Genomic DNA, 27,069 nt, shown 5'->3' on the forward strand with positions numbered 1-27,069 from the left:
GCGTCGTCAAAGTCATTTCTTGAACAATCAAAATGGGATAAAAGGTGCTGTCCACCTCACTGTACAATATATTTGGCATCTCCCGCTCCACTCAAACTGTACAATCCTAACAGCAAGCAGACCCGCGTGGCTCCGGGGGTGGAACTCCAATGTAGCAACGGCCACACAGGAAATGCCTCTTCCGTGTAGCTGACCAATTCAAACAGCACACGGACCCACGAAGCACAGGCGGTGGTGCACCGCCGTGACCAAGGGCTGGCCACTAATTTGTTTTCATAGTTTACCCCTTCAGGTGGAGGGCACACTCGGGATCGCTCCTCATTACAGGTCGGTGTAGCAGCCACATCCTCGTTATTTTGGCCAACGCGTTTCGGGCAGAGACGCCCTTCTTCTTGGGCCATAGCTGAAGATGACGACAAAAGAGCACTGTCAGTACAAATCCCTCTTTTATTTCTACAATCAGCATGTTAATCATCCCCCAATGTATTCTGGGACTGGTAGTGCAAAATGTCTAACCCATGTGGGCGTCGTCAAAGTCATTTCTTGAACAATCAAAATGGGATAAAAGGTGCTGTCCACCTCACTGTACAATATATTTGGCATCTCCCGCTCCACTCAAACTGTACAATCCTAACAGCAAGCAGACCCGCGTGGCTCCGGGGGTGGAACTCCAATGTAGCAACGGCCACACAGGAAATGCCTCTTCCGTGTAGCTGACCAATTCAAACAGCACACGGACCCACGAAGCACAGGCGGTGGTGCACCTCCGTGACCAAGGGCTGGCCACTAATTTGTTTTCATAGTTTACCCCTTCAGGTGGAGGGCACACTCGGGATCGCTCCTCATTACAGGTCGGTGTAGCAGCCACATCCTCGTTATTTTGGCCAACGCGTTTCGGGCAGAGACGCCCTTCTTCTTGGGCCATAGCTGAAGATGACGACAAAAGAGCACTGTCAGTACAAATCCCTCTTTTATTTCTACAATCAGCATGTTAATCATCCCCCAATGTATTCTGGGACTGGTAGTGCAAAATGTCTAACCCATGTGGGCGTCGTCAAAGTCATTTCTTGAACAATCAAAATGGGATAAAAGGTGCTGTCCACCTCACTGTACAATATATTTGGCATCTCCCGCTCCACTCAAACTGTACAATCCTAACAGCAAGCAGACCCGCGTGGCTCCGGGGGTGGAACTCCAATGTAGCAACGGCCACACAGGAAATGCCTCTTCCGTGTAGCTGACCAATTCAAACAGCACACGGACCCACGAAGCACAGGCGGTGGTGCACCTCCGTGACCAAGGGCTGGCCACTAATTTGTTTTCATAGTTTACCCCTTCAGGTGGAGGGCACACTCGGGATCGCTCCTCATTACAGGTCGGTGTAGCAGCCACATCCTCGTTATTTTGGCCAACGCGTTTCGGGCAGAGACGCCCTTCTTCTTGGGCCATAGCTGAAGATGACGACAAAAGAGCACTGTCAGTACAAATCCCTCTTTTATTTCTACAATCAGCATGTTAATCATCCCCCAATGTATTCTGGGACTGGTAGTGCAAAATGTCTAACCCATGTGGGCGTCGTCAAAGTCATTTCTTGAACAATCAAAATGGGATAAAAGGTGCTGTCCACCTCACTGTACAATATATTTGGCATCTCCCGCTCCACTCAAACTGTACAATCCTAACAGCAAGCAGACCCGCGTGGCTCCGGGGGTGGAACTCCAATGTAGCAACGGCCACACAGGAAATGCCTCTTCCGTGTAGCTGACCAATTCAAACAGCACACGGACCCACGAAGCACAGGCGGTGGTGCACCTCCGTGACCAAGGGCTGGCCACTAATTTGTTTTCATAGTTTACCCCTTCAGGTGGAGGGCACACTCGGGATCGCTCCTCATTACAGGTCGGTGTAGCAGCCACATCCTCGTTATTTTGGCCAACGCGTTTCGGGCAGAGACGCCCTTCTTCTTGGGCCATAGCTGAAGATGACGACAAAAGAGCACTGTCAGTACAAATCCCTCTTTTATTTCTACAATCAGCATGTTAATCATCCCCCAATGTATTCTGGGACTGGTAGTGCAAAATGTCTAACCCATGTGGGCGTCGTCAAAGTCATTTCTTGAACAATCAAAATGGGATAAAAGGTGCTGTCCACCTCACTGTACAATATATTTGGCATCTCCCGCTCCACTCAAACTGTACAATCCTAACAGCAAGCAGACCCGCGTGGCTCCGGGGGTGGAACTCCAATGTAGCAACGGCCACACAGGAAATGCCTCTTCCGTGTAGCTGACCAATTCAAACAGCACACGGACCCACGAAGCACAGGCGGTGGTGCACCTCCGTGACCAAGGGATGGCCACTAATTTGTTTTCATAGTTTACCCCTTCAGGTGGAGGGCACACTCGGGATCGCTCCTCATTACAGGTCGGTGTAGCAGCCACATCCTCGTTATTTTGGCCAACGCGTTTCGGGCAGAGACGCCCTTCTTCTTGGGCCATAGCTGAAGATGACGACAAAAGAGCACTGTCAGTACAAATCCCTCTTTTATTTCTACAATCAGCATGTTAATCATCCCCCAATGTATTCTGGGACTGGTAGTGCAAAATGTCTAACCCATGTGGGCGTCGTCAAAGTCATTTCTTGAACAATCAAAATGGGATAAAAGGTGCTGTCCACCTCACTGTACAATATATTTGGCATCTCCCGCTCCACTCAAACTGTACAATCCTAACAGCAAGCAGACCCGCGTGGCTCCGGGGGTGGAACTCCAATGTAGCAACGGCCACACAGGAAATGCCTCTTCCGTGTAGCTGACCAATTCAAACAGCACACGGACCCACGAAGCACAGGCGGTGGTGCACCTCCGTGACCAAGGGCTGGCCACTAATTTGTTTTCATAGTTTACCCCTTCAGGTGGAGGGCACACTCGGGATCGCTCCTCATTACAGGTCGGTGTAGCAGCCACATCCTCGTTATTTTGGCCAACGCGTTTCGGGCAGAGACGCCCTTCTTCTTGGGCCATAGCTGAAGATGACGACAAAAGAGCACTGTCAGTACAAATCCCTCTTTTATTTCTACAATCAGCATGTTAATCATCCCCCAATGTATTCTGGGACTGGTAGTGCAAAATGTCTAACCCATGTGGGCGTCGTCAAAGTCATTTCTTGAACAATCAAAAGGATAAAAGGTGCTATATATATATATATATATATATCCACAAAAGGTTTGCCTTGAGGTAAGAACGAGCCAACTGCAGGGTGGCGTAGTCATGAATTTATTGATTACAGCAATCTCAGTTCAGAGTTAAAAATCTCTCTCCCATATTCCTAACGCATTTCTAAACCAAGCGGTTTCTTCGTCAGAGGAACATCGCATAGAAGGAAAATAGCCCCAAGCATTTAAACGGACGCACCGTAACAATTACTCCCAGGTGGGCTTTGTATTTAGCATGCTGGTGCTTGTAGTTTTTAAGGTGACAGGAATCTTTATTACCCAAGTGGATTCCATCCAAAGCGTGGATGAAAGTATATTATTATTATTCATGACCTTTAGGCGCAGCTGAGTTATGGAAAAAGAAAACTGGGGATTTCATTCCAAAACCCACTGTGGCATTTTATTCGTTTAAAACAAAGGATACTGTTACCTAAACTGAACCCACATGGGGAACACTTTACTTGGACTCAAAACTACAGGTACCAGCATGCTGCAATTGTGACTCACATGAGAAGCCCACGAGGGCTGTACATATAATGCATGCAGTTAATGGCGCCTACCTTGCTTTTCAGTTTGGCAGTGTCATCCTCTGAAGAAAGAGCCTGGGGGCTCTGAAACGCGTCAGGAACTTGTAAATGTTTGGAGCTGAAAATGCAGTTTTTCAACAATAAAGGCTTTTGAAAAGCAACTCAGCTGGGAAGTTGCGTCCTTGCTTCAAGGCAAACTTTTATGTGGATTTATACTCGGCATCCTGGCCGAGAAGGATGCCTCACATTGGAGTCAGTCAAAATGGGGCCACAGAGGTTTGAACATTCATGACCTTTAAGCGCAGCTGAATTATGGAAAAAGAAAACTGGGGATTTCATTCCGAAACCCACTGTGGCATTTTATTCATTTAAAAGAAAGGATACTGTTACCTAAACTGAACCCATATGGGGAACACTTGGCTTGGACTCAAAACTACAGGTACCAGCATGCTGCAATTGTGACTCACATGAGAAGCCCATGAGGGCTGTACATATAATGCATGCAGTTAATGGCGCCTACCTTGCTTTTCAGTTTGGCAGTGTCATCCTCTGAAGAAAGAGCCTGGGGGCTCTGAAACGCGTCAGGAACTTGTAAATGTTTGTAGCTGAAAATGTCCGTTTTCAGCAATAAAGGCTTTTGAAATGCAACTCAGCTGGGAAGTTGCGTCCTTGCTTCAGAGAAAACCTTTTTGTGGATTTATACTCGCAGCTTGGCCGAGAAGGATGCCTCACCATGGAGTCAAAATGGGCCCACAGAGGTTTGAACATTCATGACTTTTAGGTGCAGCTGAGTTATGCAAAAAGAAAATTGGGGATTTCATTCCGAAACCCACTGTGGCATTTTATTCCTTTAAAACAAAGGATACTGTTACCTAAACTGAACCCACATGGGGAACACTTTCCTTGGACTCAAAACTACAGGTACCAGCATGCTGCAATCGTGACTCACATGAGAAGCCCACGAGGGTTGTACATATAATGCATGCAGTTAATGGCGTCTATCTTGCTTTTCAGTTTGGCAGTGTCATCCTCTGAAGAAAGAGCCTGGGGGCTCTGAAACGCGTCAGGAACTTGTCAATGTTTGGAGCTGAAAATGCAGTTTTTCAACAATAAAGGCTTTTGAAAAGCAACTCAGCTGGGAAGTTGCATCCTTGCTTCAGGGCAAACTTTTTCGTGGATTTATACTCGGCAGCCTGGCCGAGAAGGATGCCTCACCATGGAGTCAAAATGGGGCCACAGAGGTTTGAACATTCATGACCTTTAGGCGCAGCTGAGTTATGGAAAAAAAACACTGGGGATTTCATTCCGAAACCCACTGTGGCATTTTATTCATTTAAAAGAAAGGATACTGTTACCTAAACTGAACCCATATGGGGAACACTTGGCTTGGACTCAAAACTACAGGTACCAGCATGCTGCAATTGTGACTCACATGAGAAGCCCATGAGGGCTGTACATATAATGCATGCAGTTAATGGCGCCTACCTTGCTTTTCAGTTTGGCAGTGTCATCCTCTGAAGAAAGAGCCTGGGGGCTCTGAAACGCGTCAGGAACTTGTAAATGTTTGTAGCTGAAAATGTCCGTTTTCAGCAATAAAGGCTTTTGAAATGCAACTCAGCTGGGAAGTTGCGTCCTTGCTTCAGAGAAAACCTTTTTGTGGATTTATACTCGCAGCTTGGCCGAGAAGGATGCCTCACCATGGAGTCAAAATGGGCCCACAGAGGTTTGAACATTCATGACTTTTAGGTGCAGCTGAGTTATGCAAAAAGAAAATTGGGGATTTCATTCCGAAACCCACTGTGGCATTTTATTCCTTTAAAACAAAGGATACTGTTACCTAAACTGAACCCACATGGGGAACACTTTCCTTGGACTCAAAACTACAGGTACCAGCATGCTGCAATCGTGACTCACATGAGAAGCCCACGAGGGTTGTACATATAATGCATGCAGTTAATGGCGTCTATCTTGCTTTTCAGTTTGGCAGTGTCATCCTCTGAAGAAAGAGCCTGGGGGCTCTGAAACGCGTCAGGAACTTGTCAATGTTTGGAGCTGAAAATGCAGTTTTTCAACAATAAAGGCTTTTGAAAAGCAACTCAGCTGGGAAGTTGCATCCTTGCTTCAGGGCAAACTTTTTCGTGGATTTATACTAGGCAGCCTGGCCGAGAAGGATGCCTCACCATGGAGTCAAAATGGGGCCACAGAGGTTTGAACATTCATGACCTTTAGGCGCAGCTGAGTTATGGAAAAAAAACACTGGGGATTTCATTCCGAAACCCACGGTGGCATTTTATTCGTTTAAAAGAAAGGATACTGTTACCTAAACTGAACCCACATGGGGAACACTTTGCTTGGACTCAAAACTACAGGTACCAGCATGCTGCAATCGTGACTCACATGAGAAGCCCACGAGGGTTGTACATATAATGCATGCAGTTAATGGCGTCTATCTTGCTTTTCAGTTTGGCAGTGTCATCCTGTTGGAAAACCACTCCCACACTAGAAGGGGTGGTGGTGGACTTCCCGAACACACTGTGGTAGCTTGGCTCGAGTGGTCAGGAATCAGGCACCGTGCTAAGCATACAATATACCCATACAATAACCATGCGTGCATCCGTTCCAAAAACGACTCTACACCGTAAAAATTATGAAAATATCTCTCTTTATCTTTTTCTCTTAGTTGCTGATTGGAAAAAATAAATAAGTCAATCACAATATACAAATTTTAAATAGTGCAGGTCAAATAAATACTGTCTGAAGATTCAATAAATAGGGGTGATCATAAATATAAAGGACATAAATATAAGTGCAGGTAATACAGGCAATTAAATATTCGGAGGCAATAAATACTGTACCAATAAATATTGTGCACCAACAAGTCCTGTGGACCAATAAATATAGTAAAGCAATAAATAGGTAAAACACAATAAATACAGTGCCCCCAATAAATAATTAAAAGTATACAGCAACACTCATGTAATCAGATCACTTTTCAATTCCTAAGGGCTGATTTGGCCCAGGCACAGCTTGTAGGGTTGTGGAAAGCTTGAGGGGGGCTACTCCCTGGCTGGGACAAGGCTGAGGCCTAAACTGAGGTAGATCAAGGGGGGAATACCAGTGCCCTGGCTTTCTCTCTCCACACAACCTCTCTAGGTTAGTCCCAGTTCACCCCTGGCACAGTCAGGTTGGTTTCAGCACCTCCCTAGCCCCTTAGAATAGTCTCTCAGGTCTCCACAGGGCCTTAGGCGCCCTCTACTCCACTTACTGCCCTTTTTCTGATGCTCCGACGCCGCTGGAGTCGTGTCGATGCCGTGAGGCGGTTCCGGTTCGATCTCGGCGGCCTCGGCACAATGTCAGTTCTTTGACGACGCCGGTAGGCGGTTCCGGTCCGATGTCGGCGGCCTCGGTTCGATCTCGACCTCCGATTCGACGGCGTCGGGCAGTCTCTACTCGATGTCGACTTCGGGCGGCTCCGGTCCGATGGCGCTCTCGGCTTCGATGACGTCAGCCGGCCTGGCCTCGATGTCGACTTCCGGCGACTCCGGGGTGCGATCCTCACCCCCGACCTCCGGTGCTCCTCCTCTCAGGTTCCGGGCGACTCCGGAGTGCGATCCTCACTCCCGACCTCCGGTACACTTCACCTCGGTCTCCGACGACTCCGGAGGGCGGACTTCACTCCTCCGATGACGCCGCTCACTCGACCTCGGTTGACTTCCTCCTCGACCTCTGGTATTCCTCACGACCTCCGTCGGCGCCCTCTTACGACCTCAGGCGGCTCCGGGTACGACGTCTGCTTCTTCAGTCAGCGCCGCTTCTCCACCTCGGGCTCCAGGTCTCAGGCTACTCGACGCCGGACTCCAGGGAAACCAGTTTCCAGGTCAGGATCTTGCTGCTTTCTGTTTCTAAGGCCTGTTCCTGCTGTCCAGGTCCTTAGGATGAGTTTTTCTGGCTTCTTCCCACACAGGGCTACAGGCTGGGATCCATCAGTAGGGACTAGTATCAAGGGTGGGTTTATGGACCCCACTCCAGGCACAAGTTTCCACCCCTGCTGCTTCACTCCTTCCTCCTTCACTGTTGTGCTGCTCTCCCTTCACCAGTCAGGTGCCAACTGCCAGCTCCAACTGCCAACACTCTGTCTTAACCTCCCAACATTCTAAACCGCCTCCAACTGTCACAGAGTTCTGGAATGTTCTGGAAGGTGCTGGTAGGTTCCAGTGGATGCTGGTGATGTCACAGGTGGCCACCATTTTGTGCTCCAGGCCCTCAGACAGAAGTTTCAGGGGTAGCTAAAATGGCTCCCTGAATCTGTAGCAACACGAAAAAGTCTGGTGGTTCCCAAAAAGGAAAAATTCAAACAGGGTTTGAGGCAAAAGTGGGACAAAATAAATAATGATGAGGAGGGACCACCCAAAGGGCTGACAGGTCTAACACGCGTCCCCCCCAGCTGAAAGTGGGGAGAGCTACCCAACCCCTTGGGAGTTCTCATCACTAAGGCGGAAATACCTTGAGAGACCGTCTGCATTGGCGTGGTCCACTCCAGGCCGATGTTCCACCTGAAAGTCCATCCCCTGTAGGGAAATAGACCACCTCAACAACTTGGGATTCTCCCCCTTCATCTGCATCAGCCAGCGAAGGGGTCTGTGGTCGGTCTGAACCAGGAAGTGCGAGCCAAACAGGTATGGCCGCAACTTCTTCAGAGCCCATACCACTGCAAAGGCTTCACGCTCTATTGCACTCCACTTCTGTTCCCTGGGAAGTAGTCTCCTGGATAGGAAGACCACGGGTTGATCCAGGCCCTCTTCGTTGAGTTGCGATAACACTGCCCCAATGCCATGTTCTGATGCATCTGTCTGGACAATGAACTTCCTGGAAAAGTCTGGGGCCCTTAAGACCGGGGCCTCGCACATGGCTTTCTTCAATCTCTCAAAGGCTTGCTGACAAGCCTCCGTCCAGACTACCCGTCGAGGTTGTTTCTTGGACGTGAGCTCCGTGAGGGGGGCTACGATGGTACCGTACCCCTTCACGAAGCGGCGGTAATATCCCGTGAGGCCCAAAAATGCTCGGACCTCAGTCTGTGTCTTGGGGGGTTCCCAGGCCATGATGGCCTCGATCTTCGCCTGGAGGGGTTGCACCGCTCCCCTACCCACCAAGTGTCCAAGGTACACTACCGACCCCTGCCCGATCTGGCACTTGCTGGCCTTGATCGTCAATCCAGCTTGTCTCAGGGCCTGGAGAACAGCTTGCAGGTGACGCAAGTGATCCTCCCAGCTGTTACTGAAGACGGCTATGTCATCCAGATAAGCAGCAGAGAAACTCTCCATTCCGGTGAGGATCTGGTTTACCAGGCGCTGAAACGTGGCAGGTGCGTTCTTGAGCCCAAAGGGCATCACACAGAACTGGTAGTGGCCATTGGGCGTGGAGAAGGCTGACCTTTCCCTTGCTCCATCAGTCAAAGAGATCTGCCAGTACCCCGAAGTAAGGTCAAAGGTACTTAGATATTGGGCAGCTCCCAGCCGGTCAATCAATTCATCCGCCCTAGGGATCGGATGAGCATCAGTTTTTGTCACTGAATTCAGTCCCCGGTAGTCCACACAGAACCTCAGTTCTGGTTGGGCACCCGGTGGTGCAGCTTTTGGTACTAACACCACCGGACTGGACCAGGGGCTGCTAGAAGGTTCAATCACTCCTAGCTCCAGCATCTTAGTGACCTCACTATGAATGCTGGCCTTCACCTTGTCTGACATCCGGTAGATCTTGGACTTCACAGGTGGGCTGTCTCCTGTGTCCACGTCATGGACGCACAGGTGAGTCCTACCCGGGACAAGGGAGAACAACGAAGAGTACTGCCCCAGGACCTGGCGACAGTCCTCCTGCTGTTCAGGAGTTAGAGATGGGGAGAGAATCACTCCCTCCACCGACCCATCCTTTTCTTGAGACGCAAACAGATCAGGGAGAGGCTCGCTTTCCACGTCCTCTCCTCCGTCAGTCACCATCATCAAGATGACTTCGGGCCTCTCGTGGTGGGGTTTGAGGCGGTTGGCATGCAGCACCCGCAGGGGCTGACGAGGGGTCTTCAGGTCCACCAAGTAGGTAGCCTTACCCTTCTTCTCCAACACCTCAAAGGGTCCTGACCAGCGATCCTGGAGGGCACTAAGCTCTCCTGGTTCGATCACCCACACCTTCTGGCCAGGCTCCAACTCCACCGGGTGAGCGTTGTGGTCATACCACGCCTTCATCACTGCTTGGCTGGCTTCCAAGTTGTCAGAAGCTTGCTTCCACAACTTAGCCATTTGGCTCCGGAAGGCCAGCATGTAGCTCACCACATCCTGGGGGAGCTTTCTGGGAGTTCTTTCCCATCCGTCTCTCACCAGGTTAAGAGGTCCACGTACAGGGTGCCCACACAGAAGCTCGAAGGGGCTGAAGCCCACTCCCTTCTGTGGCACTTCCCTGTATGAAAAGAGTAAACAGGGTAGGAGGACGTCCCATTTCCTCCGCAGGCTTTCAGGCAGACTTCTGATCATGCCTTTTAAGGTTTTGTTAAACCTTTCCACCAGACCATTGGTCTGGGGGTGGTAAGGAGTTGTGAACCGGTAGGTCACTCCACACTCCTTCCACATTGCCCGCATATATGCTGACATGAAGTTGGTCCCCCTGTCGGACACAACTTCCTTGGGAAAACCCACTCGGGTAAAGATTCCCATCAGGGCCCTAGCCACGACAGGTGCTGTTATGGTCCTCAGAGGTATTGCCTCTGGGTACCGTGTGGCATGATCCACCAGAACCAGGATAAACCTGTGACCAGCTGTAGTTGGTGGATCTAATGGACCCACAATGTCGATGCCCACCCTTTCAAAGGGGGTGCTAACGACAGGAAGTGGTTCCAGGGGAGCTTTCAGCTTCACCCCTGTTTTCCCACTGGCTTGGCAAGACACACATGTCCGGCAGTAGGTATCGGACGACACTTTCATCTGAGGCCAATAAAAGTGTGGGACAAGACGGGCGAAGGTCTTGTCTTGCCCCAGGTGTCCTGCCAATGGTATCTCATGAGCCAACTCCAAAAGGAAGGCTCGATAACGTTGAGGAACTACCAAGGCTCGTGACGATCCATGTAGGGGTGCCTTGGGTTCACTGTAGAGGAGGCCATCCTCCCAGTAAACACTGTAGTTCCCTTCAACGTTCCCTGCTGCCTGGGCTTCGGCCTGTCGCCTCAGCCCCTCAAGGGTAGGGCACTCCCTCTGGCCCTGGCAGAATTCCTCCCTGGACGGGCCTCCCTCCACGTGCCACTCGGCCGGGATGGGTAGGTCCTCCAGGTTGGTAACGTCCCCCTCCGCAGACTCCTGGTCCACCACCTCCGGTGGCCTATCCGTCCTACGGGGTGGAGACGCCGAGGCAGGCTCCTCCTGTCCTCGGTTCTTCCCTTGACTGGCAGCTGGCTGGGCCTTTGTTCCAGGCTCCAGCCGGAATGAACTCCCTCTTCGGGTAGTCGCGGACCTTGTGCTAACACAGGCCCAGTCAGGTGTACCCAGCATCTCGGTGTGAGTCCGGTATTCCACCTCCTTCCAAGCGTTGTGCTCCATGTCATTCCCCAGCAGACAATCGACTGGCACGGCAGGGCTTACGGCAACTCGAAGTGAACCTGCAACCCCCCCCATTCAAAGGGAACCTCGGCTTTGGGATAGTGGCCTGTTCTGCCGTCAGCCATCGCGGCTGGGTGGAGTACATCGGGAATTACCTGCTCTGGAGACACCAGCTGGCTACGCACCATAGTCATACTGGCTCCTGTGTCTCTCAGAGCCTCCCCTCTTTGGCCGTTGATGGTGATCCACTGCCCATACTTTGCGGTATTTGCGGGCACCTGGATCTTAGGAACCATCTCCCGTTCTCCCAGGGACACTAAAGTGACACCCGCCCACTCCCTTCCCTTAGTTAAGGGTATCTCCTCCCCGAGCACTACACTAGCTACTCCGGGGGTCTTTCCTCCAGTGGGAGGGGGTGATCGTTTCTGACACTTCGGATCTCCTTTATAGTGTCCAACGCCACCGCACTCGTAGCAATGGACAACCCTTGGCTGCTGACTCTGGCCAGGATTAGGGTTTCTGGGTGGGTTAGCCCTAGGGGTGAATCCTGTTCCCTTTCCTTGGAAGCTATTTTGGGGGCTTTTGGAGAACTCCTTTTTCTTTTCCCCTCCCTCTTTCTTCTGGGGGGCGCCCGGTCCGGCCTTTTGAGTATCCCCTCCAGTCCCCCTTGTGGACACCCGGGTACTAGCCCAAATGTCCGCCTCCTCAGCAAGCTTCCGGGGACTGGTCAGCTTGCTATCCACCAGGTGTTGCCGCAGTTCAGGGAAACATTTCTCGAGCAGGTGTTCCTTCAGTACTAGGTCAAACAACTCCTCGTAGTTCCTCACTTCACTGCCCTGAATCCAACCTTCCAGTGCCTTCTTTGCATAGTCCAGGAAGTCCACCCAATTCTGGGTGCCCAGTTTGTGACTACCCCTGAACTTCTGTCTGTACTTTTCAGGTGTTAGTCCAAACTTTCTGATGAGCGCCAGTTTCATGGTGGGGTAGTGGGTCTGCTCATTCTCTTCGAGGGCCAATAAAGCATCCCTACCAGCTGGAGGCATGTACTTATACAATCCCCCTCCCCAGTACTTCTCTGGAACCCCATGGGCCCTTAACGAGACCTCATAGGCCGCTAGCCACTTGGCGATATCATCACCCAACCCATAGCTAGCTACTATGTCCTTTGGCAGGTAGGGTTTGGATTCCCTGGTGATCTCTTGGTCTTTGCTGCCACCATTAGGAACAGTTGGTGCCCCAATTCTTAGGATCTGAAGCTCTATCTCTTTCAGTCTTATCTCATGAGCCATCTTCTGTTTCTCCGTCTCATGAGCCATCCTCTGTTCCTCCTTCTCCTTCTCCAGCTTTGCTAAGTCCCATGTGAGCTGTCTTTTCTCCCTCCGATCTGCTAACTCCACTTCGGATAAGCCCCCACTAGAGACAGTGCTGCCCTTCCTAGAAAGTGTCCTGGGCCCTGCTGACAGGTTCCCCACCTCAGGTTGGTACATCTCAGCCCCCTCGGGGTCAGGCTCTCCATCCCTGTCTTCCTCCTCAGCCTTGCTTTCCCTGCGTGCCTCCCCCCAAGCCCTTAAGCTGGTTTGGAGTGCACCCTTCTTTGCTCCTGGGGGACAGTACACCCCCTCCCGCTGGCAAAACTCCCTGAGTTGGGCCACAGTGTACGTTTCTAGATTTTCTAGTACAAACTCCATCTCGCCCACTCAGGTTAGAGGACAGGTTTTGTGCAGTAACAATGCAGGGGGGTACCTTTAATAATACCTCCTCCCACCACCAGAGTAAATTTGGAAAAAACAAAAACCCACAATTAGGAAGGCCGCTTTGAGAAAACTCCCGGTGTAGGCCTATGGACTACCCACAGTTATTGTTGAGTATATGTAGGCACAGCTCTATCCCACCACTGAACACTAATTTATGTTGGAAAACCACTCCCACACTAGAAGGGGTGGTGGTGGACTTCCCGAACACACTGTGGTAGCTTGGCTCGAGTGGTCAGGAATCAGGCACCGTGCTAAGCATACAATATACCCATACAATAACCATGCGTGCATCCGTTCCAAAAACGACTCTACACCGTAAAAATTATGAAAATATCTCTCTTTATCTTTTTCTCTTAGTTGCTGATTGGAAAAAATAAATAAGTCAATCACAATATACAAATTTTAAATAGTGCAGGTCAAATAAATACTGTCTGAAGATTCAATAAATAGGGGTGATCATAAATATAAAGGACATAAATATAAGTGCAGGTAATACAGGCAATTAAATATTCGGAGGCAATAAATACTGTACCAATAAATATTGTGCACCAACAAGTCCTGTGGACCAATAAATATAGTAAAGCAATAAATAGGTAAAACACAATAAATACAGTGCCCCCAATAAATAATTAAAAGTATACAGCAACACTCATGTAATCAGATCACTTTTCAATTCCTAAGGGCTGATTTGGCCCAGGCACAGCTTGTAGGGTTGTGGAAGGCTTGAGGGGGGCTACTCCCTGGCTGGGACAAGGCTGAGGCCTAAACTGAGGTAGATCAAGGGGGGAATACCAGTGCCCTGGCTTTCTCTCTCCACACAACCTCTCTAGGTTAGTCCCAGTTCACCCCTGGCACAGTCAGGTTGGTTTCAGCACCTCCCTAGCCCCTTAGAGTAGTCTCTCAGGTCTCCACAGGGCCTTAGGCGCCCTCTACTCCACTTACTGCCCTTTTTCTGATGCTCCGACGCCGCTGGAGTCGTGTCGATGCCGTGAGGCGGTTCCGGTTCGATCTCGGCGGCCTCGGCACAATGTCAGTTCTTTGACGATGCCGGTAGGCGGTTCCGGTCCGATGTCGGCGGCCTCGGTTCGATCTCGACCTCCGATTCGACGGCGTCGGGCAGTCTCTACTCGATGTCGACTTCGGGCGGCTCCGGTCCGATGGCGCTCTCGGCTTCGATGACGTCAGCCGGCCTGGCCTCGATGTCGACTTCCGGCGACTCCGGGGTGCGATCCTCACCCCCGACCTCCGGTGCTCCTCCTCTCAGGTTCCGGGCGACTCCGGAGTGCGATCCTCACTCCCGACCTCCGGTACACTTCACCTCGGTCTCCGACGACTCCGGAGGGCGGACTTCACTCCTCCGATGACGCCGCTCACTCGACCTCGGTTGACTTCCTCCTCGACCTCTGGTATTCCTCACGACCTCCGTCGGCGCCCTCTTACGACCTCAGGCGGCTCCGGGTACGACGTCTGCTTCTTCAGTCAGCGCCGCTTCTCCACCTCGGGCTCCAGGTCTCAGGCTACTCGACGCCGGACTCCAGGGAAACCAGTTTCCAGGTCAGGATATTGCTGCTTTCTGTTTCTAAGGCCTGTTCCTGCTGTCCAGGTCCTTAGGATGAGTTTTTCTGGCTTCTTCCCACACAGGGCTACAGGCTGGGATCCATCAGTAGGGACTAGTATCAAGGGTGGGTTTATGGACCCCACTCCAGGCACAAGTTTCCACCCCTGCTGCTTCACTCCTTCCTCCTTCACTGTTGTGCTGCTCTCCCTTCACCAGTCAGGTGCCAACTGCCAGCTCCAACTGCCAACACTCTGTCTTAACCTCCCAACATTCTAAACCGCCTCCAACTGTCACAGAGTTCTGGAATGTTCTGGAAGGTGCTGGTAGGTTCCAGTGGATGCTGGTGATGTCACAGGTGGCCACCATTTTGTGCTCCAGGCCCTCAGACAGAAGTTTCAGGGGTAGCTAAAATGGCTCCCTGAATCTGTAGCAACACGAAAAAGTCTGGTGGTTCCCAAAAAGGAAAAATTCAAACAGGGTTTGAGGCAAAAGTGGGACAAAATAAATAATGATGAGGAGGGACCACCCAAAGGGCTGACAGGTCTAACACATCCTCTGAAGAAAGAGCCTGGGGGCTCTGAAACGCGTCAGGAACTTGTCAATGTTTGGAGCTGAAAATGCCGGTTTTGAACAATGAAGGCTTCTGAAAAGCAACTCAGCTGGAAAGTTGCGTCCTTGCTTCAAGGCAAACTTTTTTGTGGATATATATATATATATATATATATATATATATATATATATATATATATATATATATATATATATTCACCTTTGTTTTCCCCGTGGGGGCTCCCTCGTGCACTCACGGAAGGAAAGCTGCTTTCCTTCCGTGAGTGCGTGAGGGAGCCCCCGCGGGGAAAACGAAGGTGAATTGATAACGGCTTGACCCTCAAACGCACCGCCACAGAGCGCCCATGACTCCTGAAGTGGGTCGTGTTGTGAAAAAAAAATATATATATATATATATATATATATTTATATATAGATATATTCACTTAAAAAACCATAGGTTTCACACATGTTATAGTTAGCTGGACATTTCCCTCGTAAAAAACCAATGAAATTCCCCAGTTATAGTTAGTGCAGGCAATTATAACTCACGCGACCGCAATCCTCTGCTGATGACGTCAGATATTACATCACTGTATTTAGACACCTATTTACCCATGTCTTCTTCCATTAATCTTTAGCTATACATATATTACAAATATTTATTTTTCAGAAAGACACATATGTAATTAGTGATGTGATATCTGACGTCATCAGCAGAGGATTGCGGTCGCGTGAGTTATAGTTGCCTGCACTAACTATAACGGGGGAATTTCATTGGTTTTTTACGAGGGAAATGTCCAGCTAACTATAACATGTGTGAAACCTATGTTTTTTTAAGTGAATTTGCAAGGTTTTTTAAATGCTAATTCCTAACTATAACGTGTGTGAAACCTATGGTTTTTTAAGTGAATTTGTACGTTTTTTTAACTGCTAAGTTATGTATTTATTAATATATTTTTTTTCAGGTTTTTCAGGCTTCGGGCACCGTGCGCGCGCTGTGGGCACTCGGTGCGCTTTGCGCACCGAGCGCCCACGATGCATTGTGCGTGCCGTACGCGCACGGTGTGCGTGCCGTGCGTGCACGGTGCGCGCACCCCACGCTTTTTTGTAAAAAAAAAATGTTTTTTTCACCCTTGGGGGTCCTGCAGTGACCCCCTGACAAAGGCTAGGGGGTCAGGAACTGTCCACCCTGCCCCCTTTTCACGTTCTCCACCTTTGTTTTTCACTGCCTCAGACTGCGAGAGACAAAATGGCAGACGACACTTCCTGATTTCGACCGATTCAAATGTTTACTGACATCTAACAACCAATCAGAATTGCGCTCGCGCACGTCACCGTGCGCGCACGGTGCGCGCACGGTGCGCGCTTATAGATATATATGTACTTTTAACTGAACTTTCCTCAGGAACTACTGAACAGATTGACTCCAGATATTCAAAAGGCACATCCCTGACCTGAGGACTACCTCTCTGCCAAATTTCAAGTAATTCTGTTCAGCCGTTCGGGCTGTACCTTGGACTAAAGGTCCCTATGGAAAAATGCATGGGGAAAACGCGTTTTGGGACCCCCCTTTTTTCTCGGCCCCCGCCTGACTAATCACCCCGAGACTTTCAGGGTAGGAGCGGAGCGGAGCGCCCCACCTATTTTGAAAAATTCGCGAGGATTCGTCAACCGGCGCCAAAGTTATTCAAAATAGAATTATCAGATTTCCTATGGAAACACGGTCCTAACTATAACTATCTACTGGCGACCGCCAGTAGATAATATATATAAAGACAATCCAACTCCCAACAAGAAGAGGTACGTACACGATGTAGGCAAGAATAAAGCTTATTTATTTAGCTTCAGGTCTCCCGCAACCCCGCATAAAAGGGGAGACGCGTTTCTCCTGTGCAGTAGGCTTTATCAATCTACTTGGCGCCATAAAATTCAAAGATTATATACCCCTCCCACTTCATGAGGGCATATGTAAACATAAAAGATGGACTGCGCAATTATCAAACATGCCTATTGAGACAAGCTTGTTGTGGCTAAAGAATATGAAATGCAGAGTGCAATAACAAAAATAATAAATGTACCTAACTATATAGTACACAGCCAATTTGTTCCACCAATAGATAGAACAAAAACAACTTAAAAGGCAGCACAAAAAGAAAATTTACAAATATTCTCTGCCTTGGGGATGGGCATATCCTAATATCAAGCCAAAGTGCTATGATGTTTGTACACGTGATGGCGCCAAGTTTCTCAGCCCAACTGAAACGAAATTTTCAATTAAAAAAAATTGTATCAAAATTGTGAAAACATAAAATGTGCTATAGATAATAGCTAAATAACGGACATCACATTGCCACATTACTGAAACAGACAGAGTCACCCACAATTCTATTTGCGAAATACAGAAAAATACTTCAAATGTATGCATAAAGTGAATTACTGGCACATCCTATAACGAAACACACACATTTTAAAGGGATAATGTGCTGGTAATGAATCTTCAGGGCTCAGATTACACATTCTTAGTGCATTTGCGACCACAGTGTCGGCCCCCGTCCCCCGGATAATTAACTCTTTCCAGTGGGACTCCAAAGCCCATAATCCTCTTTGACGGCTTTGCAAATACAAATTCCGTTAATAAAATGTTTGTGGGAAAAGTTACAATATTGGATATAAACTGTTGTGCCGACAACAAAAACGATACTTCCGTTCAGGTGCCGTGATCCAAACTCGGACTGATCCAAAGTCAAACTGGTAATGATGCTAAATGTCACAGATATCTATAAAAGTAGATAGCACAGAAATGTTTATTAAAACTCGGGCACACATGCGAGGTTGGAGGAGACCGATGGAAATAAATTCACATTGCCAAGCCGACCGCACTGTTTCTGCTTCGGCATCCACGGTGCCCAGTCACCAAAGTAAGCCAGACTTCTGGGTAAGGCATTTCTAGCCGTGGAGTACAGACATGCGTGTTGGCAGTCGACAGGACCGCCCCGCTCCCCAATCTGAACGCCACAGTTGTCATCCTTTTTTCCTGCGTATTCTCTGGGGGCTCCACTGCATACCACTCCCATGCTTCTCCGAAGCAGACCCACAAAAAGGACTGGTGGTACGTATGCAGCGCCAACTGCCAACGCTGCTAAATCAATGAAGACAGTCCAACTCCCAACAAGAACAGGTGCGTACATGAGGTAGGAAAGAATAAGGCTTATTTTTTGGGCTTCAGGTCTCCCGCAACCCCGCATAAAAGGGGAGACGCGTTTCTCCTGCGCAGTAGGCTTTATCAAGCTACTTGGCGCCATAAAATTCAAAGATTATATACCTCTCCCCTTTCATGAGGGCATATGTAAACATAAATATGGACTGCGCAATTATCAAACATGCCTATTGAGAAAAGCTTGTTGTGGCTAAAGAATATGAAATGCAGAGTGCAATAACAAAAATTATAAATGTTCCTAACAACACAGTACGCAACCAATTTGTTCCACCAATAGATAGAACAAAAACAACTTAAATGGCAGCACAAAAAGAAAGTTTACAAATATTCTCTGCCTTGGGGATGGGCATATCCTAATATCAAGCCAAAGTGCTATGATGTTTGTACGCGTGATGGCGCCAAGGTTCTCAGCCCAACTGATATATATATATATCTGGATAGATAGATGGATAGATGGAAAGATAGATAGATAGATAGATAGATAGATAGATAGATAGATAGATAGATAGATAGATAGATAGATAGATAGATAGATAGATAGATAGATAGATAGAAATTCCATTATATAAATACGATATTTAGATCAGCGATATTTCATACTTTGAGATTTTAAACTTCAATAATATTATACTATTCACAAGTACCAGCCCAGTTGAAGGAATCTTGCTGAAATGCATTGCTCATTATACATTTTTATAGATGTGCTTTTGTGTTCTTTTGAATTGTAATAAATTAATCCCATTAACATACAAACCCTCTACAAAGTCATAGCTGAACCCTACCCAGCTGACCCCTACCCACATTCCATAAAGAAGATATCTTCTTTGATTGCTAAAATGAACAATTAGCCCACAGCTTCATGACAACCATGTTATCATAATAAACCTTTACATTTGGTATAAAACCATAGTAAATAGCACACAAATTTGCAAACTTGTCCAATTATGAGATAAAAGGCATGCAGTATTTCTCATGTGCTAAATAACGTATGCCCTCAGTCTACATGCGTTATGTATTGCATGTGCTATTTACCACATATGATATTTACCACATGCGAAAAATAAAGGATGTGGTAAATAACACCCAATTGGAAATATGAAAAGGTATTGAAATCCAGTGGAAAGTATCACTTTAAAATAACTCCAGTTAAAAGCCAGTGGGAAAATTTCCTTAAAGTGTAGGGAATTAAAGAAAAGCTGTAAAACAATATAAAAAACTAAGACTATCACAATATGACAATAAAACACATTATATGCACTGTTTGACCTAAAAATCACACGCACCTGCACAACTGGCTAAAGCTGCATAACAACCAAGGACAGGTGAAGCCCTTCCAAGTTGATTGCAGAAGCTCACACTGCCATTCCACAATACATCACCTTAAATTTAGCACTGCTTGGTTACTATTTCATGCTATGCCAGATTCTTTTTACATTACATTAATTTACAGACATTTATAAAGTGTGTTACTGCCCCCAACAGGGCTTCCCAGCACTGTAGAATTTGACAATTTGTAAACAGAAAGCCATCAGATGCACTTAAAATAGATTGGCACATGGGCTAATACACAGGTGAAGGGGAAGACTGTTCCATAATCTGGGTGCCAAGAGCCTGAAGTAGTGGTCCCCCTGTCTGACACAAATGATCTGGGGTACAGATGCTGGCCTTAAGTTGAAGGAACGTTCTAGTTGGGCTGCTCGGATGAAAAAGGTGCCTTAGAAAATGAGGATCAACCTTAGCCATTGTCCTATAGATGAAACAAAAGCTTTTGAACTGTATTCATTTCTCTGTCAGTAGCCAGTGCAGATCATGAAGCTGGGATGAAATTGAGTTATACTTAGGAATGTGTCCAAAAAGTCAAGCTGTCTTATTCTGAATTCTTTGTGATCTCTTCTGTGAGCTCTTTGTGAGATCCAATTAAAGCATGGTGACATAGTCTAGACTACATGTCGTTAAGGCCTGGACTATGGTTGTTTGGGTGCCTGGTGGGAGGGTCCATATGATTTTCCTGAGGAATCTTAGAAGACCAAAGTAACATTGGGACACAGTACATGTCTGCTGCTTAAAAGATAAATTGCTATTCAGCCAAATGCCCAGATTATCAAGACACCATTAAGGGATCAGGAGATGGGCTGTTTCCCAAACATCAATGTGTCAGTTTTGCTGCTTTAAAGTTTTAAGCAGTTTGAGCCCATATAATCTGCAACTACAGATGGAAGGGATTAAATTGTGAGAGCTTACTGCCTGAGTTGGGGGTGAGGGAAATATCAATCTGGGTATCAGCCACATAGGAAACTAAGTTGATGCCAAATGCATCTACAATACCCTCTGGTGGGCAGGCATAAGTACTAAAAAGCGTTGGACTCAATGATGATCTCTGAGGAATGCTGAAGTCTAAAGGCCACGATACAGATGAGGAAGGTTTAGAGGCCACCTGGAAGGATTGCCACCCAAGTAAATATTTAAACCACTCAAGGGCCTTGTCACCATGTTCCATTCCCCAGTACTTCCCAGAAGCATACTATGATCTGATGTAATAAACCATGCAGTTTATGGATGAAAACAAGGTGAGCAATCAATGACCTCAACTGGAACAGCAATACAGGGGAGCCAGGAATGACATAGCAAGGTTGGAATCCAAAAACTTGAGTCAACTTGAGATCCAAATTAGAACCTGCTTGATATGGGCATCGTACAAAACATATTTTCATCATTACAGATACCCTGTAGCCAACCATAGGGAACCAATGCACCCCTCATTAAAAAAATGCTAGCCGTGCCAGAGTTCTTTGCAACATGCAACACACCAGATAGTAGGACTGGTGCATTGCATTTCTCAGGCAACCTTCAGCAAAGTTGATCTACACTTTGCTAACAGAAAGTTGGCAGCACACAGCCAATGCCAGCAAAGCAAACATCTATGCTACAGCAGAATCTCTGGCCATCCTAGGGTCAATTGATTGAACTCATGCACACCTAGTTGTCTGATCTATATAGGAACAGGTGTTCTGCAACCATAAAATTAAAGAAGAAAGAACAATGGTCCCGAATGACAACCAAATAACAACAAACTGTCATGGAAATCAACTAGTAATTATATTTTATGATAAGATCATCATCATCACATCAGAGGGCTTATTTATGAGAGCCCTACGTCACATTTGCACCATGCAAAGTGTACATGCATAATGGAGGGCGCAGTAGCAGTTTTCTGAAGCCATGCAAAGCCACCCTGCATGACTTTGAGTGGCCTCATAAATCTTGAGTAAGGCAATGAAATTGCTGTCGCCTTACTCTGCCCCTGGGAGGCATTCCATGGGTGTTGCAGTGGGCTTTCCCTGCAGGAACCTTGCACCACAGATGAGTGGTTAAATAGTGGCAGTCATGATAACTGCTAAACAAAGAAAGAGGACTTTTCTCTGATGTCATGGACCCCGAGCATCAGCCATCTTAGAGTTACAGAGGCAAGATAGGTAAACAAAGTTGAGGCAGTAAATGGGTTGAAAAACAAGGAAAATCAAACAAAGGTGGTATTTAAAAAACAGTGGAAGATTTGATTTAACTAACAGCGATTTAAAAGATTTAGTAGAGACTCTGTTACTGGTGTGGATTGGATAAAGGGAAAGTCAACATAACAGCATGATAAAAGATAAACAAAGAAAGAGTACTAAACTCTGACGCCTTGGACCTATATCAGGGGCTATCTTACAGCCACAGAAACAATGTCGAGGAAGTAATTGTGGTTCAATGGAGGAACCAGGTAAAATTAAACAAAGGGGGTGTTTTAAAAACAATGGAAAATGAAATTAAGCCAATGGTGATTTAATAGAGACTTGATTATTGATTATTGATGTAGAGTTGGTGAAGGGGGAACCAAACACCACCCTGCATGACTTTGAGTGGCCTCATAAATCTTGAGTAAGGCAATGAAATTGCTGTCGCCTTACTCTGCCCCTGGGAGGCATTCCATGGGTGTTGCAGTGGGCTTTCCCTGCAGGAACCCATGCAATTAGACACTACTCCAGATTTACAAAATCATGTGAACCTGGGGAAGCGTTAAATCCTTATGTCTCCCAAGGTGAGGCATAACGTGGAGAAATATCTTTATTCACCCGCTTTTTTTTCATCTACTATGTGTGCTACATTCTGCAGCACACATAGAAAGAGTAAAACATCTCTTATGATTGTTTGTGTGGAGGAAAGTGCCCCTTTCTGCACAAAAGCTGTCCTGCACACAACGGAGGTACCCTTTTACCATGCTGTAAGAGTGCCAACTTTGGCGCACGGCTGCGGAAACAGCACAAGCGCAGGGAGAAAGGACAGGAATGACTGTAATCCAAAAATAGGGTGCATTCCTGCCCTTTCACTTTGGCATAGGGCAATGCAGCAAAGTGACATGCTGCACTGCCCTACGCCAAAATCCCGTAAATAAGGGCTCTATTATATATGAGCCCTAAATGTAACTGAGGAGGGTAAAAATATAACTGGGGAGGGGAAGGTAACATAGAAAAAGGGAAGCATGAATAAAATAATATATATACTGGCACATTATATACAATCAACCTTCATAATATACAACCACTTACTTAAGAGCATGTAACAATATCAGCACATACATGCAGGGGACGCCAAGAAAATGATGAAGGAGATCTATTTAGAAATAAAAGGGAAGAAGTGATGAAGAGGTTAAAATACAGCAAGAGAGGAGGGATTTCAAGAGCGTAAACAAATAAATAATTGAATTGGTAGTGTGTTTTGGCTTGGTTGAAGTGCTGGTCCGAAAAGGGCAGGAGGATTAAGGCCAAAATGCTTTGGGTAAAACATACTCACTTAAGGACCCAGGCAAAGAGAGGGGGAACCAGTGAAAAAAAAAACCCTCCTTGGAGGCCACATACAAGAATCAGCAGCCGAGCGTTTGAGAAACAGAGTGAAATTAAATAAAGCTGCAGTGACCAGTAGTGCTGGGAAGTGTGCAGTCACGGTGGACCATCTCCCAGGTAACCAATAATGTGTGAAAAACGTATGGTCATTACACCACAGATGAGTGGTTAAATAGTGGCAGTCATGATAACTGCTAAACAAAGAAAGAGGACTGTTCTCTGATGTCATGGACCCCGAGCGTCAGCCATCTTAGAGTTACAGAGGCAAGATAGGTAAACAAAGTTGAGGCAGTAAATGGGTTGAAAAACAAGGAAAATCAAACAAAGGTGGTATTTAAAAAACAGTGGAAGATTTGATTTAACTAACAGCGATTTAAAAGATTTAGTAGAGACTCTGTTACTGGTGTGGAGTAGATAAAGGGAAAGTCAACATAACAGCATGATAAAAGATAAACAAAGAAAGAGTACTAAACTCTGACGCCTTGGACCTATATCAGGGGCTATCTTACAGCCACAGAAACAATGTTGAGGAAGTAATTGTGGTTCAATGGAGGAACCAGGTAAAATTAAACAAAGGGGGTGTTTTAAAAACAATGGAAAATGAAATTAAGCCAATGGTGATTTAATAGAGACTTGATTATTGTCTATTGATGTAGAGTTGGTGAAGGGGGAACCAAACACCACAGCACAGAGAATAGTAAAGAGCCTAATACAAAAAAGAGGAAGTTACTAGAAACAGTGGCCTGTCATATTCATGTGGTTGAATGAATGAATAAAAAAGCCATCAAGAAAACTTCAGCGCTTTAACCGAGCCAAAACACTCTGCTTATTCAGATATGTATTTTGGTATGCTCTTGAGATTCCCTCTCCCTCCCAGTAATTTAACATACCCGTTTCTTCCTCCCCTTTGTTTTCTTCATAGATCTGTCACAACATTTTTTGGCCTTCCATGCATGTATGTGCTGATTGTGTTATATGCTCTCAGGTAAGTGGTTGGATATTTTGAAGGTTGGTTGCATATAATGTGCTTGTGAATATAATATTTTACTCATGTTTCCTTTTTTCTACGTTACCTTTCCTCTCTTTTTTTCCATCCCTAATTACATATAATGTCTTCTCAGACTCATACTTATTAGAAGTCCTGATGATGATCCCATCATCAATAGGGAGCACAATGCTGTCAACTAATTAGTCAAGCTTGATGAAATTTGTATCAAAAGTTGTTCTCTAAGTTGCCTATTAAGAAAGCTTTGTGATACATAACTATTTCTCTATATCACCTGATTGTCTTGCTCTTATTAACACTGAGCAAAGGCAACTTTGCACCTCATTGTACATTGTGATTTATTGTTGGGGGAACATTTGTAAATATATGTGATTATTTCATCATAAAATATAGTTACTATTTGATTTCTGACAATTGTTAGGTACCATTGTTCTTCCTTCTTTAATTAATACCCCAGGTCCCTTGTGATCATAATGTTTTTCTTGTTTTTGAGCAACCATAAAATGAAGCACACTATTAATGTGCAAATGCTGAGTAATGTAGACCATTGTATACTGAAGTGCTTTGTCAGGTGCCCTGTACCAAACCATAATGTGATGATCCAGCAGAGAAGCAACACTAGTCATACTGTGGTCTCAATGTACTGGGCAGGCAAATCAACTTTTCATCCTCAAGATTACAATTCATTATGATTGCTGCAGTTCAATATCAATACATGCCAGTTGCACAATTCGATAGTTCTTAGCCCCTATGGCAGCAGATGCATGGATCAATGTCAATATGCATAGCAAATTACAGCTGTCACTCTTCACAATGATAATGATTCTCAGCCAAGTCAACTTTTTAAAAAATACATGTACTGCCATTACACCTCTTATTTCTCTTACCTTGGATTCCTCCTTCCTCAAATCTTTCAGTGAAGTCTTCTACTCAAAACTGTTGAGGATAGTCATAATTGTTTCTTACTACAGCATGAGGTAGAGCTGAGGTAGAGAAATAGCACCAGTTGCTGAGGTTTAGTGCTTGTGCTTGCCAACTCAATAAAGCACCTTGCATTTGAAGGTTTGGAACCTGTTTTTAATTGTCCCAACATCTTGTGTCTATGTTAATGCAGTATAGATTTTACCTATGGCCTCCTAACACAGGCACAGTCTTATCTGTTTTTAGTGGCACCTTAAGCATGAGATGTCACATTAGCCAGGATCGCCAGCTCAGCTCATACATTTGTACTTCCTTTCACAGTCGGAATCATTGATGGAAGAGTTTGGCAGGTTTCTCCCCTTTCTCCATGCACTGGTCATACCCTTGGATATTATATAAGTTATAGCATGTGAAATGATAGCAGTTAAAGTAAGACTTATTACATCTGAAATGACATCATTTCTCAGAACACAGTGCATGGTAGAGTGGAAAATTACAGTCAATATCAGCCTGGCCTATCTTTTTATGTGCAGAGTCTCTGAACTTGTCAAGTTACTTTTATAATGCAGTTTTGTGAATACTGAAAAAGCGTAAACTTCCACAGAAGTATCAGTTTACGGGTGTGAATCAGGCCCTAGCTTAAAAAAAAAAAATCTCACATGTGCCTAAAAGAGAGCGCACATGTTCTGTTTATAGATTGTTTCTTGAAACACACTGTTTGCAACTGTCCGAGTTATGAACTATGGAGAAGTGACTCCCATCAATTTAATAAGCACAATCTGCTCAAGCCAAAACTCTGTCCTTAGAGGATCTCTCATCGATCTCTGGCAGCTGTGACACAACTAGCAGGCAACTCACCATGGAAGTGCCTGCTAAGGTATCTACATACAGTAAATCCAAGAAAACAATGTAAAAAAACAAAATCAAAATCTCATTTATGGAAATAGAGAAACATGTAATGGGCATAATGGCACACCATTATTATCAAGATTGCAATAGAGGAACAGGAGATATGGATTTTTGTGGCAAAACGCACCTACAAATTAAAAGCAACTTTTCATGGTTGATCAGGATTTAGGCATGATTATAGACTGACCAAGATGGAGTAAAAGCTATATACACCAAGTGGGTAATTTTGGTTGAAGCTTTTATCTTCAAACATAGTTTCGGAAAAGAAAGTCACAATCTTCCAGCATGCCAAGGTCCATGGCAGTGGCAAGTATGGTTACCTTGTCATTGCATATGTCATTGACTGGCTCCCACTGGAGCGGTTGGTTTTGGCACCAAACGCTGTGAGCAGAACTTAGCTAGATTTAGTGGGAAATTAGGGTGCTTTGCTAATCGAATAAATATGCTGCCTTGTCTCGGTCAAAGGTTCAACCTTCAAATAGAGTCACTTTTTTGGTAGACAAAATCAGCCAGTGGTGCAAGACTGAAAGCTGCAGCCAGTCATGGCTTCACAAGAACAGATGCCTTTACTGTGTGGAACAACTGAACCAATTGTCAGCGTGGCAAAAAGCTTGCATTGGTGCAAGCCTAGTTTTCTTGCCCACCTGAGATGTGACCTTCATTGGCAAGCCTTAGCACCTTGTCCTAGACCTCCGGAATTGGAAAAAAGTACAAAGGCCATGATTAGGCATGGCCTCTCAATTTCGATATGGACGGTAACAGTGGTTACTTGCCCCATCATTATTAGATAAGCTGTATGTCGCTGGATCTGTTTGCTTTCACACTGAGATTTTAGCTGTTGAAACCAGTCAAAATCTCAGTGTGAATATCTGTGGGAAAATGAGGAATTACCAGGGGTCTGACCCCGAATTTTGGATTCCCCAGGTAATTCCTCAGAGTCCAGCTTGTAATTACCT

Source organism: Triturus cristatus, chromosome 5_1 (genome assembly GCF_964204655.1).
Source record: "Triturus cristatus chromosome 5_1, aTriCri1.1, whole genome shotgun sequence".
In the NCBI taxonomy this organism is placed as follows: domain Eukaryota; kingdom Metazoa; phylum Chordata; class Amphibia; order Caudata; family Salamandridae; genus Triturus; species Triturus cristatus.